Below are 18,157 nucleotides of genomic sequence, written 5' to 3'. Positions count from 1 at the left end.
TCCCATCTACATGAAGCTATGTCAATAATCATTATAATAATACGATCAGCGAGCTAATACGCGCATTGTATTTTTCTTCGTTTTACCTAATTTGGTTGGCTCGAAATTAAAAGGGGACAATGTGGTCAGTGAAAACTAGCATTGAATAGGAATATATTCTTTATGCATATCACACATTATTATTTTAAAGAAATTCGCTATGCACAATTTTAAGTAACACATTACAGAGTTGTGCAGAGTGGTGCAGAATAAGGGATTGTAATTTTCTTTAGAAGAGTTGCAAACTGCCTATTAGGCCAGCCAAATTATGAAATCACCCACCACTAATTGCAACAGAATCTATTTTTCATGCCCTCATCTCTCAGACAAAAACATATCAAAAGTCCCCGAAAATCAAAGTAGTAGATCAGTGCCTAATTTGCATAAATCCAAAATGGCCGCTTAATCATGGATGAAATTTCAGGGTTGGTCAAATCTTGTTAACAACATACCAATATATTCCTCTCGTCATAAGGGATCAGAAAAATATATTTTGACCAATGTACAGTTCTTGACTTATATGGGAAAGGTCAAATGTCAAAAATTGAAAATCCAAAGGGGACAAAAATTTTGATAAAATGGTCTCAGGTGGCTTGTTACCTTAGTAACATGGCCAAAAAGATCAAAATCCATTGAGCTTTTTGGCCTATTTTGTGATGTTACCTATGTAATAAAACATCCACAACTATGCAACAGTATCTTTTATCTTTGCCAAAGGAACAATTTGAGACCGATTGGAAGAAAGTTTGAACATTTTTCAGTTGTGAACCCCAGAATTTGATCTTTAACCTTTTTGCCTATAACTCAAAAGCAGTATCGGAGACAGGTTAAACTATAATTTTTCTGAATACTTCTGATGAGAGCAACACAATGATATGGATATGGAAATTTTAACAGGATTTGACCAACTTTGAAATTCCATCTCTTGCTTAAGCGGCCATTTTGGATTTAGGCAAATTAGGTACTGTTCCAATATTGGGAATTTCGGAAACTTTTGTGTGTTATGTGTTATTTAATAAGCTTTTTTGAAATGAATGGTGATTACGTGAATTCTCTTGCAATTATTGGTGACTTAACCCCTTTTTATTTTGGCTGACCTATATTTGAAGAGCTTAGTCGCGAAACCCCTTACATCCACCTGTAGCTGAAATTTAAATATTGCATGACATCACAGTACGGGTAAAAATACACCTTTTTGGTGGTTGTTTGACCTTCATACCACCTTCCCTTCTGGAGATACTGTATATTTCCCGTTTGGGAAATCTTAGGGAATTTCCGGGAATCTGAGCTTAAAATGAATATAAAATATTTTTGTTTTAATTCTTTGATGTGTAATGGTAGCCTTAAATGTTCTTTAACTATTAAAACCAAAAGGAACTGTTTTGGGGTCACTATGTTTGAAAAAAAAATCATTTTAATTAACAAAGTGGTAGCTTCGGAAATACTCAAAAATTCTAGAAAAGGGATAATTTATTTAGTTGCAGAAGGCCACAAAAGGCGCGATATAAAAGAAATAATAAAATAAATAGGAAGGCTTGAAAATTGTACCAAACCTATTATTTTAGTTGCTATTCATCAACACTTTATCCCAAACCAAAATGAATCAAATTAAAAAAGTAACAATTACACAATTAAAGAAAGCTATTTTTCTCAAAAAGTCAAAGAGTGGATGTAAGGACTTTTGCAACTAAGCTCTTCATTTGAAGTAGATAATTGTACAACCACCCTCTTTAGCGCACAAACCAATGACGAAATACGGAAAGTGGTACGGGCAATTATATTTTAACGCATGAGGAGAGCTCTATTTGAACTTAATTTAATTTTATTGCCTATTTTTATAGTTGAAGAAGGAAGGCCCATGACCCACATAATTTGGTGCTAACAATTTGGTGACCCCAAGTTAAGTATGCTAAAAAAAAGGATCAGCCTCCCTTCAAAAGGAAATTACAATCCCCTCAGCTCTTTTGTGTTCAGTTCAGTTTACATTGTGCTATATTAAATATCATTAAAATATATGATTTTTCATTGCTACCAAAATATCAATTTTCAGCAGAAGAATCGTAAGAATTAAGGTACCCTAGTTGTCGCACTGATATACCGCCATTTGGTGGTTTGCCTTTATACATGTTAATATAGTGGTGTACCCTGTACTTAACCGCCACGGCGTCGTTAGTCCGGTACATAGTCCATTATTATTATCTATCTCTCTTTTATCGTTTATATTATAACATAACGACAGGCTTAAATGTACATATCAATCTAATATCCCAACATAGTTGATAAGGTGTTTGCAGAAAGCCATTTCAGATTCGAACCGCTACCCAGGATAGAATAGAGAATAGAGCAGAGAAAAGGTAAAAATAAAGGTAAGTGAAATTATAATCGCGTCACAAAAATATGTAATTACCACCTTCTTTGGAATAAAATGGCTAAAGTTTCATATGGACAGAGCACAGAAGAAAACAGGTGCTAAAATCATTAAAAATTCCTTGATATACCGTAAACGTTCGCCTAATGGCGCAAATGTGCTACATTGCCTTGGGGGTAAATTTCATGAACAAATAGAGACCTCCCTCCTCTAAATATCACAACAAGAACTAAGGATGCCCTTATTTGCTAGTGTGATTTTTATGGGAGGGCAATTTTAGTTTGTGTCTAAATTTCCAGTTATTTCAAGTGAGCCCATAGCGCAATTAGGCGAACGTTTATGATATCACATCTGTGGTAGACTTAGCAGTCAAGCCAGCTCAATCAATAAGGCATTCGGCTATGGTGCGAGCGGTTGCGGGTTCGAAACCTAGCGGTGGTTTAGTATGTTCTCCTGGACAAATTGAGTTACCTTTAAATTACCATTGACAATGAACTTACTGCTAATTGTCTCGTTGTAACCCGTTCGAAACTCGGAGAGGTTATCCTGGTTGCGAAGTTCAATTGTGGAATGTCTAGGGTGTGCGCTCTTGAAGCTGCAAATATATTATCTTTTGGGATTAAGTTAGCAAATAAATCATTTAGGTGTTTAACCCATACCCTTACCACCTCCCTGCACCCCCCCCCCACACACACACACACATACACACGCCCACACAAAGACCACCTTCATAATACTCATCATCATCATCATCATCATCATTGCCACCATCATAATCCTTTTATTATCATCTTTATAATTTTACTTGCTTCTTTTAAAGATCAACTACACCATGGAAGGCACGCCATGTACCAAATGTAATCTACCAGACAAGAAGGCTACGGTCCGTTGCCTAGACTGCAAGGACTTTTTCTGCGATTCTTGCCACACCTTGCATAACTCCTGGACCAAGGGACATAAACTACTCGTCCTAACAGATCTTTGCCCGGAATGGAAACAAACAAGTCAGTTTAAAACTGAACATCATTTGTTAAATCCATCGGCAATCGCTGTTCACAGCGACGGTGATATCGTGGTGGCGAATGGTGGCCGCAAACAAGCAGCAATATTTGATGCGAATGGTAATGCAAAGTACTGCTTAGGCTTAGATTTGCAATTAGGATACAACGAGAAAGTAAACCCCGCTTTTGAGACGTCATTGCCAGACGTCGCCATAACACCGGATAAGAGGTTCGTGTTCCCCTCCAGAAAAAATATTGTGTTTTATAGCAGCAACGGTGCTGCTTTAGGTTCTACGAATCGGGCGACACAACCAATACTGGCGTCTGACCCGAAGACTCTAGCAGTAGATACAAGAGGTGTCATCATTGTAGGCTCTACGAAGTTTAAACGCGATATGTCCGTCAGATCAAATCGTGTAGAAAGAATACGGCGATTCTCATCAAAAGAATCAGCATCAAATGAATCAGCATCGCCTTTTGATGATGAACGTGAAAATAGATTATTCATGTTTCATTCTGATGGGCGTGTACGGTCTGATAAATCGGCTCCGGCAGAGCCCCGCAGTCTCACAACCACCATGAATGATGAAATCGTCGTTTCCTTCTGGAATAATACACTTCAAGTTACCAACTACACCGATAATAACTTTAGAGTCATCCAGCCACCTCCGGGGGTCGCTACTTGGATACCCGGACCAGTATGCTGTAGTAAGCATGGTGAGATATATGTTATCACCTACGGTGAAACCTTCGCTGTATACAAATATCTGATTGACGGAGATGTTTATCTCGGCTGTGCGATCAAAGATCTTCACAATCCAACCGGTATCGCGATCTCTGAAGATGGACAAAAACTTTATATTACTGAAAGATATCAAAATGTTGTGAAAATATTTCAAAGTCAGTAATGGTCTTCTTTATACAAAAGAGCCGAGTAGATTATGGTTTGTAAATTGATCCATTTCAAACACTATATCGTCACTAGGCTGGAAAACCCGCATATGTACTTTTGGCCCTTGAACATGGATAAAGCCTTGTAGGTGTACACTTTATATTGAAGAGGTTGCTTCATCCATGTTCAAGGGCCAAAAGTACATGCAGGAAACACCTCATATTTACTTTTAGCCCTTAAACATGGATAAAGACTTGTAAGTGTAGACTTTATATTGAATGGTTTGCTTCATCCATGTTTAAGGGCAAAAAGTACACATGAGGTTTTTTCCCGCCCAGTGACGTTATTAGGAATAACCCGTTTGCCCGAAGGTTCATTAGTCCGAAAAGAATTCAATTTAGAGTTTGAAGCATTTTAGGTTATGGTTAGGGTTTTGGGTTAATACTATTGTTAGAGTTTGTGTTAGGAAAACAAGTGTTAGGATTAGACTTTGGGTTAGATTTAGCGTTCAGTTAGAGCTTAATGTAGGTTCGTGTTAGCATGGTTAATGTAAGTTTTGTAAGTGTTAGGGATAGAGTTGGGGTAATGATTAGGGTTTATCACTACTATTATTGGGTTTCGGACTAATGCCCCTTTGGACAACCAAACTGTAACCGATATGTTTATCACTCCATACCAGATAAATAAAATAATACCAATTACGGCGGCGGCGGCGGTGTAAATTTAAATAAAAATATGAATCCAAATAGCTAACCATACATATGTCTAGATAATGATAAAGGAGTATTTCGTGATTCTAATATCCTCTTTCTAGATATCAACGAAAAAAGCTTTTTCCAAACAATTTCAGTTGATTCCTATTTTGTGTTTGCAGTTATGCATGATTTTGTCCATATGTAGTCTTTTCATGTTCCATAGGCCATTGTGTCGTAATTTCGTTCTGTTAACAAATCGGATAGCAATGTTTGCACGGTATTTTTGTGGGACCTGAGAGCTTAGCAGCATTGTTCGAGTAATGTCCTTCTGATATCCAATAATTTTGAGTTTCATTTAGCAAACTATTAAAATTTGATATTTTTTAGATTAATGATTTTATCAGTCCCGAAGTAAAAATCTATTTATGTGAACTTAAAGTGTATGTAGCTGAGATGAAATGCCGACCATCAATTGAAAATTGTGACCTTTCAAATTGAAGATATATATTATTTTTTTGGTGTTTTGGGGAAATAAAATCCATATCTTTAATACATGCGAAAGGTCAAAATTTCCATAATTATGATGGACGGCTTTTCATCCCAGCTACAAACACGTAAGTACATAATTATCATTAGATAAAAAAAAATTAAAATGTGTATTAATCGCGAGTCTCACAAAATCAAAATTATTTGATATCAGAAGGACATTCCTCGTATTCAAAATGCATTTCGATACGCCTGATGTGCTCTCAGGTCCCACAAAACGTACGTAAAAACGTCGCTATCCGAGCCCTTAATATAATAAAGATATAAATGTGACGATATTTTTGCCAAGCAAATGAATCTGCAAGAAACATTTTGCACAAAACCCAAATAATATGTAATCAGAGGTTTAAGATGATATGAAAGTTGCAACCTTTTTTAATAAAAAGTGGGGATGACACTGTGGATCTGAAAATGCCCCTTTAATATCTAAAATCTACCTGTTGTGAGATTTTTTTACATACTTTATACTCAACATATGTCAACAAAAGCAGTCGGAACTCGGAAATATTAAATTTGCAGTTTCTTATAGGATAGTACAATTACAAAGTTGGATTTTGCAGAAAATCCCATTGATTTTCAACAACCAGTTCCAAAGATATGAGCAATTAAAGAGTTTCCAAATATCAATATTTGCGAGTTCCGACTGATTTTGCTTGATCGCATCACATATAAATTATGTATTTTAGAAGTTTGTACTATAATCTTCGGATTGTTAAACACCAAGATATAGTAATTTTATAGGTCAATAAATGAATGTAGTTATTAACGTTTTTTCAGTCAGCAAATCTGTTTTTATCTGGTGTTTCTAATTTTACGTCAGACAACAATTTAATCTGCTTTTGATGACGTCAACAAATTACTTTTGTGCCTTAAAGGAAGGGGTGCACCAAAAACACTTTTTGCTTATTAAACGTGCTAGACACCATTTTATGGTGTCATGGACACTGGGTTGAATAAAGCGAAAATGAAAAAATACCTAATTTGCATATTTTATTGGCGGCCATCTTGGATTTTTGGATGTCTGATTTCAAAAGAGTCCAGGTGCACAACGAAATATGTTATAAACCTAATTCTTTCTTTAAATGAAAGATAATGAACAAACCTAAAAAATATAGGAGTTCGATTTTTTTAAACATTTCATTTTCTCAGGAAAAGATAAAATCAAATTATAGAGGGCGTTATTGAGTGCAAAATATCCATGTTTTTCTTTATTTTAGATTTTTGTTTTTCCTTTCATTAGAAAATGGAATATTTTATTAAAAATCTAACTCCTACATTCTTGCCTTAATAATGAGTTGTTCACTGATTATATCCAGCTTGTAAGGCCCCTCGTCCTTATTCATTGTGTTTTGCCCTGAAACTAATCCAGATCGCTTCCTTTGGCCAACGTGTTGTTTTGGATTTTGTACTACAGCAATAATTGTGGCCTCCGAACCGATCACGTGCTGCAGTCTGATCTGCAAATGTAGTGAAAAATTGTTTGGGGGGAAATGAGAAAGCTCATAATTTAATCACTGTAAACATGATAAGAATCTACACTTCCCATTTGTCCATCAGGATCCTATAGTCCTCTTGCTCTATGAAAAAGTGATGTTTATCCATGACCAATTACTAGTAATTACCCCCTTTAGCCAAATTCAATCCCAGCTGGACAAGCCCACCCCAATGATAAACCACAGTAGACAAGCCAAAATATAGACAAATTTTAGGTAATAATGGTATTATGGAATCTGTTGGCACACTTTTCACACCATTAATAGCTTATAATAGGGCATCAGCAGAGGATAATTGGATAGATTAGTGGTTTTGATAGTAATTCCTTTTTCGTAGAGCAACCAGTGGGTGAACGGCTTTTTTCACTAATTAAAGGGACTTTCTCTTCCTCCAAGAATATGAACACTCAGTACGCCAGTGACCATCCTCTATTGTTATGCATAGTCCTGCTAAAAGTCGATCGATACATGTTGAATATTCAGAAATACAGCTTTTTGCTTTGAAATTAATTTTCTCGGTCAAATAAAAAAAGTAATTCCTGGTGTTAAAATTAGGCATGAAATTGTGTCTTTTAGTGTAAGATTTTTGATTTTTATAGGCCTCAACTTCGCCCGTGAGCTTTTTTGGAAAAAAAGGTTGAAAACTATCCAAAACAACTATATATTAGAAATATTTGAAATCTATTTCCATATTGTTTCATATGTTCTTTCCTTGTTCTCAAAAATTACCCCAAATTTGTGACCATAACTTATTCCATGGTTCAGTAACTGTCTTTGAAAGACAAGGAGGTCTCAAACAAAATGTGTCAAATCTGCCATTGTATGCGCCATTTGCATCAGTAAACATGAGTAAAGAATATCACGCTATTCATTAAACACGGTTTTGAAGTGCTGTCAGCCTGATGTACCAGTCTTTTTTTTTTCTTGGGCGGCCACGTCTGGGTCTGTCTTTGACATCTCCGGTCTGACGAAACTTGGCTTTTAGCTTGGAGATCATACTGCGGGTAACTCCAAAAGTTGCCGCAACTTTATTCTATGGTATGCCAGCCTCAATCTGACCAATAGCTCTTGCCTTACATAGTGTCGTCGACCTGATATCATCATGATAGAAATCGCCATGATGGTAGGCTGAATCTACAGCCACGCATGACCATTTTGTTCCGACCTGTTTAATAGTTTTGAGACGCATAATAGGCCGAGGAACATCCGATTAAGGCTATTGACAATAGCCTGGATACTGACCTCTGTAGATGTCAGTGAGCATGGTACGTCATCTGCTTTTAGACTGCCTCCACCAGTGGCCTACGCTGCGCAATAGTACCGTGTATATTCCGTGACCCGAGTGTTTACGAATGAGGGCAGCTGCCTTTTTTTTTGTTCTGCACATATAAAATCAGAATTTTTGTGAGTTTTTGAGTTCAAAACGCACGGTTCTTTGTCAATACGCAAGCTAACTACTATCATATTCTTTCAAAACATATATTCAAGTGAAAGCCTTAAAATCGGCTTCTTTAGAAACAAAACATTATGGGAGATATTCATCATTTTCTACCCCGGTATCCGAAGATTTTTCGTATAAATACCAAATCGTGTATAGCAGTTACACGTGTATTGATCCCGGGTATTGATTTAATTTCCTTGCCTGTACAAATAATCATTTCCAAGGCGTCGTCGCTGTGCCTTATCCAGATCTGATAATCGAACCTTGGTTGATTTGAAATTCCTTGCAAATGACCACTTATAAGAAGTGACCGGCAAGAGAGATTGACTTGCGTTGATCCATTTGAAGAAATGTAGAAATGTAAATCCCATCGTAGCACTTTTCATTCAAAATGATACACTGCAAACAACTTTTAATTCATTCTTTTATTCATGCATTAACCCACTCATTTATTCAAAGCAATGAGATGAGCGCAGACAATGGTCAGTTTGGCACATTTTCTTTGAGACCTGTCTGTCTTTCAAAGAAAGTTACTCAGCCGTGGAATAGGTTTCGTCACAAATGAGGTGTCATTGTTGACAAGAAAGAACAATGTTTTCACTGATATGGAACAATATGGAGATAGATTTCAAAAAGTTCTGATATACAGTTTTTGAAAGTTTCCAAACTTTTTTGAGGAGTTTAGTTCGCTAAAGAAAGATTTTTCCAACCTCTATGAAGCACATTGTGTGGGTCTATATTATTACAGTTTTATCAGAATATCCCTTTTGATTTCACCTTTTTTTATTTGAGACTGTCAAAATGTCCAACTCAGTACTTCGTTTCTAATATAACCAGCAGAAATAATCGATATTTCTATTGTGACTTGCAAAGTCATCCATCCATGGGTACATTCGCAAGTAGATTTTAACCAAATTGGAAGTCGAAATTGAAAAATGGTGCAATCAAAACCAAAATTCTGACAAAACTATGATATATAGCCCTATATGATGTGCTTTAGAAAATTGGAAAATATCTTTCATTATCGAATTATGTTACTTTGAAAAGTAAAAATGTTGACCCCAAAAAAACACATGGGGCAAGTTGAAGCCTATGAAACCGAAAATCTTACACTAGAAGCCTAAATTTCACACCTAAGTTTAACACCAGGGTTTGAACAAATATACAGTACCAAACATTATAGTTTTTCCTGACATTTACTGAAAAACTGAAAATTATTGCTTTTCATTTGGCCGAGAAAATAAATTTTACAGTGAAAAGGTGTAACTCAAACTTTTGCTCATTTCAACACTAAATTCGATCGTTCGTATTGCCTCATTAAATGAATGAGTGAGTCTTGTATAACAATAGCCATCGGTTCACTAGCGTTCTGAGTGAACTATGACTCGAAGATCGTATAGCAGCAAGCAAATGCACAGGCAAAACGTATTTAAACCTCGAAACAAATGAATACATGAATACAAAACCCACCCAAGTCCATGGGAAGTGATTTTGAGAGAAAAACATGTGTATCATTTTAATTCCTTCAGTTATATTTACCTGGTCAATATGGTAAGTTTTACGTGCAAATGAGTGGGTTAAACTGTATTAAGTATGACGATTAGCATTTCAGGGACTCCGTGGGGTTCATTTTAAATTTTGGACTTGGGTGTTTTTTTAATCATATACAAAGACAACAATGTTTGAATGAGATTACCACTAGTAAGATAATACAAAATTAAGCACACAGGTATGTATAATGTTGATAAGCATTCTGCCATGTAATATAAACCACACACTTTCCTTTATTAAACCCATTTTTTTCCAAAAGTCACTCTGAAGCAATGAATGTGTTACAAGCGGGCTTTTATACATACTGGATTTCAATCAATGTGTTACAAAACTTAAATCATGGACTTGGGTGGTTATTTCATACATGCTATTTTTCACGTGTTCAATAGACACAGTGGATGAATTTGAGTTGTTTTTTCATACATATGACAGGCCTATGCATAGCAACAAATTCCCATGCTTAACTCAATTTGGCCACAGTATGGACTTGGGTGGGTTTTGTATTCATATATTCAAATGTATATCGCCGAATGATATTATTCTAGCTACATTTTATCCAACAAAACTTATTTAGCAAATATTACGTGAAAACCAAAATGTATAGTCCCTTGCTATCCTCATTGGAGAGATTACGATGGTCCATAGGCGGCACGTGGGCCGTGCGTTTATACGCACATTTAAACATATATTGGCTGTATATTGTCAACCAACGGTTTTGGATACAGCATTCGGCCCTCTTGCGGCCAAATGTTTGAAATCGAAATCTGGTATACTCTGGAGGGCGTTTTTTAACGGCGACATATGTAATAACGAAAAGTTAGCTTATTTGATTTTCGAAAAAGCTTAAGGGGTGGGGTATGAACGTTTGGACAGTATTTATTATGGGACATTAGAGCACATCAGACATTGCATTCTGAATACGAAGAATGTCCTTCTGATATCAAATAATTTTGATTTTTGAATTTGCAATGTAATACACATTTTATGGCAAATGATTAAAAATTGATATTTTTGTTATTTAACAGTACTCGAAGTAAACTTTATAAATCTGATGATTTATACTTAAAGTGTATGTAGGTGGGATGAAAAGCCGGCGATCAATTGAAAATTTTTACCTTTCGTATTGAAGATATGGATTTTTTTTCAAAAAAAAAAAAAAAAAAATTAGGTCTTTTGTGGGAAAAAATCCATATCTTCAATATGAAAGGTCAAAATTTTCAATTGATCGTCGGCTTTTTCCTTCCAGCTACATACACTTTAAGAATATATCATTAGATTTATCAAATTTACTTCGAGAACTGTTATATATCAAAAATGTGACAAATATCAAATTTTAATCATTTGTCATAAAATTTGTATTATATCGTAAATGTCAAAAAATTATTTGATATCAGAAAGACATTCTTCGTATTCAGAATGCAATTCGATATGTCTGATGTGCTCTCATGTTCCACAAAAAATACTGTCGAAACGCTCAAAACGCTCATTCCAGATCCCTTAACATGTCCCTTAAAATTGATTAGATTTCAGTGCTACCCGAATATTATTATTACGAAAAACCTAATATTTCTGTAGATTAACGACCACTATATGCATATATCATGATGCTATTTTCAAAATGATACTTTTTCGTGGTAAAAATTAGTCGCGATCATATCATGAACCGTCGTCGTAACGCCAATTTCAACGCGGACCGGACCGTATCATAAAGGCACATCACAATCTGTACGAATGTACTGCGCGTGTTAATGAAGGAATAAAGTCAAATTTTTCACCTCCCTGTTGCTTTATTGTTCTTACAAACAAAAAGGATTAAAAATATTGTGAAATAAACAAATTTTGTTCATTTTCAACGATGTCTCCACCTTCATTTCTAACGTGCAATATCTTAAAAACTGGCTAAATACGTGACCTCGCTTCGAAACAGGAGCGTGGTTTTGAATAGATCGACGGGCGTGCGATCACGGCGTTTGGAAATCACAATCTCTCTATTATAATTATTCACACTATATAAAAAGTATGTCTTCACAGAAAGTAAATATGTCTATAGCTTCAGAAATAATAATCGTATCCATAATTTAACATCGGCGTCCACGGAATATTCATTACAATTGGCCGCAGCTAGCACGCAATCACACATGGAAGAAAAACCGAAAAAACGAACATAAAAGTTGCAGTTAATTGCATTTACTTGATATTGAACGGATCGTGTTTCTCGAAACAGCTAAAATAGCCCACCTTTGGGTAGCTCTCTGTCTGCAATTCGCTGGATGTTCTTCAGCCCCTAATAAACACACGGGTGTACTGTTTGATGTGCTATTGAGACTGAGTACCGTCAGACGGTGCAAGACGTCTTAATAGTGAGGTGTAGACTGCTCGTAGGTGTTACCGGCCGCCGTCCTGATGTGTGTCGCTTCCTAGACGTCTCTGCCAAACCATGAATAATCCGTATCTAGGATTTTGGCATCATCTGCAGTAGGGATAGAGTGTTCAGTGTTCTTAGCGTGTTCCGCTTCCGGGGAGGGCTCCATCCAATGTTCTGGGGCTGCAATTCCTAGGGGGCGTTTGGTTTTGCCAATATAAGCGGCATTGCAGTTCTTTCTAGGATTGCATGTTATATACGGTATGGCATTTTGTCCTTTAGTGACAACAGGAATTGCCGAAGAGTATTTTCTTGGTTTAAAATGTATATGAATACCATGTTTGACCAGAATTCGGAAGTCCTTCCGAAGCTCTCCTAACATTATGAAGGGTGATGGATCCCTTGGAAACAGCAGTATTTGGGGTTGACGGCTAGGAGGATTGCGAGAAATGTGACCGTTTGTAACCACACACGTCGAGTGCCTTCAGGATCTTTTCCAACTCTATAACTTTGTCCTCTTCTTCTGTGACTAATGACTCTGCTCTAATGTACCAGTGTTCTGATGACAGCAGGTGCTGATCGGTGTGTGTGGGCTTGCGGTAGATGGTGATTTTGGTAGAGCCCGTCTTCTTTCTGTGAATAAAAGTGTCAAGCATAGGAAGCTGATGGTTTTCCTCCCGTTCATGGCAAACTAGATGGTTGGCAAAATACATTTGATGCGAGGGTTAAATTCGTCGATATATTCCTCGCGAATAACAAAGAAAGTATCATCGACGTAACGGGCCCAGAAGGATGGTACATTGGGTGCGGTATCTAGTGCGCGAGACCGGAGATCATTATTTTACTTGAATTCAGTGCGAAGATAATGGCTGATTTTTTTTGTTTTGATTTTTTTTCTTTAGTAACTGTCAGTTCACAGATCCAATAAGTGCCCAGCACTCTTTTCCCTTGCTGCCCATGATACAATACAAATAAACAACAAACATGTATTTAAAAATACACATAAAAGGCATACAATTGAATACCTGAGTGGAAGAAGGGCCCAACTCCAACATTTTACAAAAATGAGATACACCCAGCATTTTATTGCCAGTAGACTGTTCTTCCTTGTGTGTGTGAAAGAAAAGCCCAAAATCCACTCTCTAATAGTATTCCAAGTCCATTTAAATCATGCTTTGCATGGATAAGAAAATTAAGATTTTTGTAGAATAACTCAATAACGATAGGTCGTAGATAGTACAAACTATACATATTTAATCCTTGTCATCAGACAAGTAATTTGATATACCTTTCAACAAGATCGAGCATTTTGAGTTTTTTAACCCTGTGTGGTGATCTTTCGTGACCTCTACAATTTGAGTCCACTACCCCCTAGCAGTTATCTAGAGGGTCTATATGTTACAACGAAAGGTACCTTAGTTCGGGTGGTACATGTGTCTCTTTTCCCCATTATTGGAATAAAATTTCAAACAATCATGACTATCTGAAGTGGCGGTCATTTCAAATTATCCCCAAGTCAACGAGGTCAAAGAATGTCTTCTCATTGTTAGTGGGTGGCTAATGCATACCTACACAAACAATGTTTTTACCACTTCAAACAGGGATTAGCCATAGTAAACAAAGACTGGAGCTGTATGACAAACATTTCTATTAACAGGTACAAGCTTATTATCCTCAACAATAGGATTAGTGATTGGTTGTTTGACAATAGAAAATGAGGCATATGTAACACCCGACTTAAGGTACCTTTTGCTGTAACGGGTCACATATTAACACCCAATGGTATCACAGATTGGTTGACATGGGTGTTGAACTCAACCATTTTTTTTTTTTCAAAACCCCTTGCTCTTAGACTAGTAACACGCTTTTCCCAACACAACAAAAAGCGAGCTACTCACTGCTGGCTCTAACTGGCTAGAAACCAGTGATGGGCTCAATGATGAAGTATAAATTCAACTTAAAACGTCGCTAGGTTGCAATATTTTTAAGAGGGTATCGATATTCTATTTCATGGGTGCAATATAAATCCACGATACTTCCTGTCAGAGAACCGACCTGTTGGCCAGCATATCAAGTGAGAATTTCCCTGCACACAGAGTGTTTAAACTCCGCAGTACCTACAATTCCGGAAAAATGTGTTCGAACAGCCACTGCAATTCCCATGTTCTTCTTAGTATAATAGTGCGCGCTCTGTGAGTCACTGGAAACTAAGAATTATAGCAGTGGTGTCTCAATGTTCATCTTAAGCATGCTCCTCCCCCTTTCCCCACCATGTTGGGAGAAGATGGTGAAGATGGGCATATAGGGCATGCCAACATTGCACGGGGATAGAAGGGGGACAATTTGCAATAAGGCCTTAAAAGTGTTCAAACAATTATTTCTAAGATTGTCTGAGGAATTCCAAAATCAGTGTTTGCTACTTCACATTTAGGTTCACAACTTCAAACATGTTAGTTCATAAAGGAAAACATGCAATAAATAATAATACATTACATTAACAAATATTTCAGGGATCAGTCACTTTAAACATTTCAAATATTCAAATTTTGACTAAGTTTAGTCGAATAAGACGTAGAATACCTTGTACATAGCCCCAAACATTTTAAAACATAGCAATTTGGATAGTTAAAAAGTTGACAATCTATTTGGAAATCATTCACCATCTTTTATATTTGCTATGACACTAAGGGCACGGTCAATCAAACATCACAGGGATGTGGGATGCAAATTTATCAATGTTACCTGCAATAGGTAGCAAAATATTACAACGACAGCTACCACCCTATTCTCTATCCAAACCAGTAATTCCCGACCCCACAAAAGTAAACCTCAAAGAATTCAAGCAAGCAAAGACAAAGAAAGAGAAATAGAAATCATTAAAGACCCCCGCCCCTCCAAAAAAAAAGGATTAAAATAAAAACAAAGAAAGGAATCCCAAAACAAAAATAAAATAAAGAAGATAAAATGAAAATTCAAACTAAAAAGAAAATCATGATTTAACAAAAGAAGGGAGAATAAAAAGTAATAAAAAGTGCACATGTCACTTCCTGGTCAATATGTTTCAAGTTCAAGTCCAACTGCTCATTACAAGACACACATGCGCAATGACACATAAATCAATTTTAACTGACATGGTCAATGATTGTCATTATGTTAGAATAAAAGAAAATATAAACGCTTCAAAAATGCTGTTTTCCAATTCCGATCATTATGAGCATTATAGATGATGACCTTTATTATTAGGCCTATATGCAATCTCACATGGGCAAACTTCATTAAACATGATTTGCGTTTTCTCTTCAGTGGGTAGAATTATGTACACTGAAAGTGTGAAAGCCTATTCGTGGTAAATCATTTCTATGACCCCGTCACGGGTCACTAACCAATGCGCCTACATCTAGCGCCACCTGTAAAAAAAGTAAACATACTTATGAGACCATTTTTGGACTATAATGTACATAAGGACTAGTAATTACACTGACAAAAATAGTCTCATAAGTAAGTTTACTTTCTTTACAGGTGGCGCTATGGGCAGTAGGCGCATAACCTTTTCATGATAAGATCCTCCACTTTCTTGAATGTCTTCACTGTGGCCGCATCATCCGAAAGTGATGGATGTCCACTTCTTGGCTCATCTGTGAGGGTCATGTGGCCAGTTTGGAAATTCCTTTTACAAAAAGCAACAGTGCCATATGATGAGCAATCATCACCGTAGCGGATAGCTTTCATTTCATCATAGATTTTCTGAGCATTGTAGGCCTAACCCTTCAAATGCAGGAACTTAATCACGCTGCGTGCCTCAATTTTCACCATTTTACAGGTTATGCGCCTACTGCCCATCTAGCGCCGCCTGTAAAAAAGTAAACTTTCATCGATATAGCTCCTTCGCTTCTTGGTGATGTCAAAAACTTTTAGATACCCCCTCGTACGTCCGATGTCTACGTTTGGAAATCGCAATGTCTCTATTTGTGTGTACAAAACGCTAAATTAAATCTATGGTAACTGACCGCTATCAAAATATTCATTGATTTCCTCCATATTTTGTGAGATGATTGCAAATCATGTTTTGTGCCAAATTGCATTATGATCGATGGCGCAACTGCGGAGTTATTGTCCAAAAACTAAAATCAGATGATTTTGCCAAACAATTTTGTAGACAATTCCGGAAAAAATGTGTTCGAACACCCACTAAAATTCCCATGTTCTTCTTAGTATAGTGCGCGCGCTATATGAGTCACTGGAAACTAAGAATTATACTAGTGTTGTCTCAATGTTCATCTTAAGCATGCCCCCTCCCCTTTCCCCACCAAACAATGTTAGGAGAAGATATGGTGAAGATCAGCATATTGGGCATGCCAACATTATACGGGGGTAGAAGAACGACCATTTGCAATAAGGCCTTAAAAGTGTTCGAACAATTATTTCTAAGATTGTCTGAGGAATTCCAAAATCAGTGTTTGCTACTTCACATTTAGGTTCACAACATGATTTGCGTTGCCTCTTCAATGGGTATAATTATTAAAGCCTATGGTAAAGGTGAATCATTGCACATATCCCCATTGAACACACACCAAAATGCAACGTAATATTACGTTGCATTTTGGTGCAGTAGTCTTGTCCATATTGACTGGAAAGTTTTAGGTTTAGTTAAAGTTACGATTCTTTGCATCCCTGCATTTTTTCTCGCCATCAAAATTGACGTCATTCGGTCTGTGTACGAAATGTTGTCAATATTCATATTCTATTACCAACTCCTGGGGTGCGGAATCCAAATATTATTTTTTAACTATTTATAAAATATACATGTTTTTTGTTTGTTTCTTGAGTATAAATACTTATAGTTGACCGAATTTTACACACAATACCCAGGCGCGTATACCGAAATTCAGCAACCGGGGGCGCTAATTTCTTTGCGAGCTAAGAAAGGATCCTGAAAGGTAAATATATAACATTAAGGCTTAAATTGTCAATGTGTGGTGAAATTGGAACAACCTAAAGTTCCTTTTTTAAAAGCTGAAATGGTCAAATATGAGATTAATTTCGTCAAAATCACATGCACATAGTCGTTTCTTTCCTCTTTTTCTGGGAATTACGCATTCAACGAGAAAAAGAGGTTGAAGGCGAATAACTTCAAAGCTAGAGGGTTCAGAACCAGAAAGCCGTAATTCAATATGACCAGCTCTCACAAAATGAACAGTTGGCTCCTTGCATTGGCCTTCAAACATTAATATTTCCTCCACAAAGTCGTTTGTTTTCTATTGAAATTTGTCATGATTAATGGATTGTGTCTTCTATAGTATCCTGGCGACTTTATGCTCATTTTGTGGGAGCAGATGATTGCTAGTTGTGGCTTTCTGGCTCTCAACCCTCGTTAATAATGCATGTATTTGAAAATTTAGTATTCATTTTACTCAATTACAATATCGATTGACAGGCCGGATTGAGCAGTGGTGTTGGGGGGAAAATTTTCAGTCGGGGAATTGAAAAATTGGTCAGTTGAGAAGAAAATTGGGGAAAATGATAATTTGAGCAAATTATATTAAACTGGTTTTTCGTTTGAAGTTGGTTAATAATGTAAAAAATAAGCTTAATTTACCCAATTGTTCAGCGGGCCTGATTTTACCCACGTCCATCACTGTCGGATGAAGGTAGCATGTGCACCCCCTACCCTAATGAAGTCCTACGTGCTACACTGAGGTTGAATTGTTCAGCGGGCCTGATCTTACCCACGTCCATCACTGTCGGATGAAGGTGGCATGTGCACCCCCA

This window comes from Amphiura filiformis, chromosome 14 (genome assembly GCF_039555335.1).
Source record: "Amphiura filiformis chromosome 14, Afil_fr2py, whole genome shotgun sequence".
Taxonomy (NCBI): domain Eukaryota; kingdom Metazoa; phylum Echinodermata; class Ophiuroidea; order Amphilepidida; family Amphiuridae; genus Amphiura; species Amphiura filiformis.
This window is presented reverse-complemented; position numbering follows the sequence as displayed.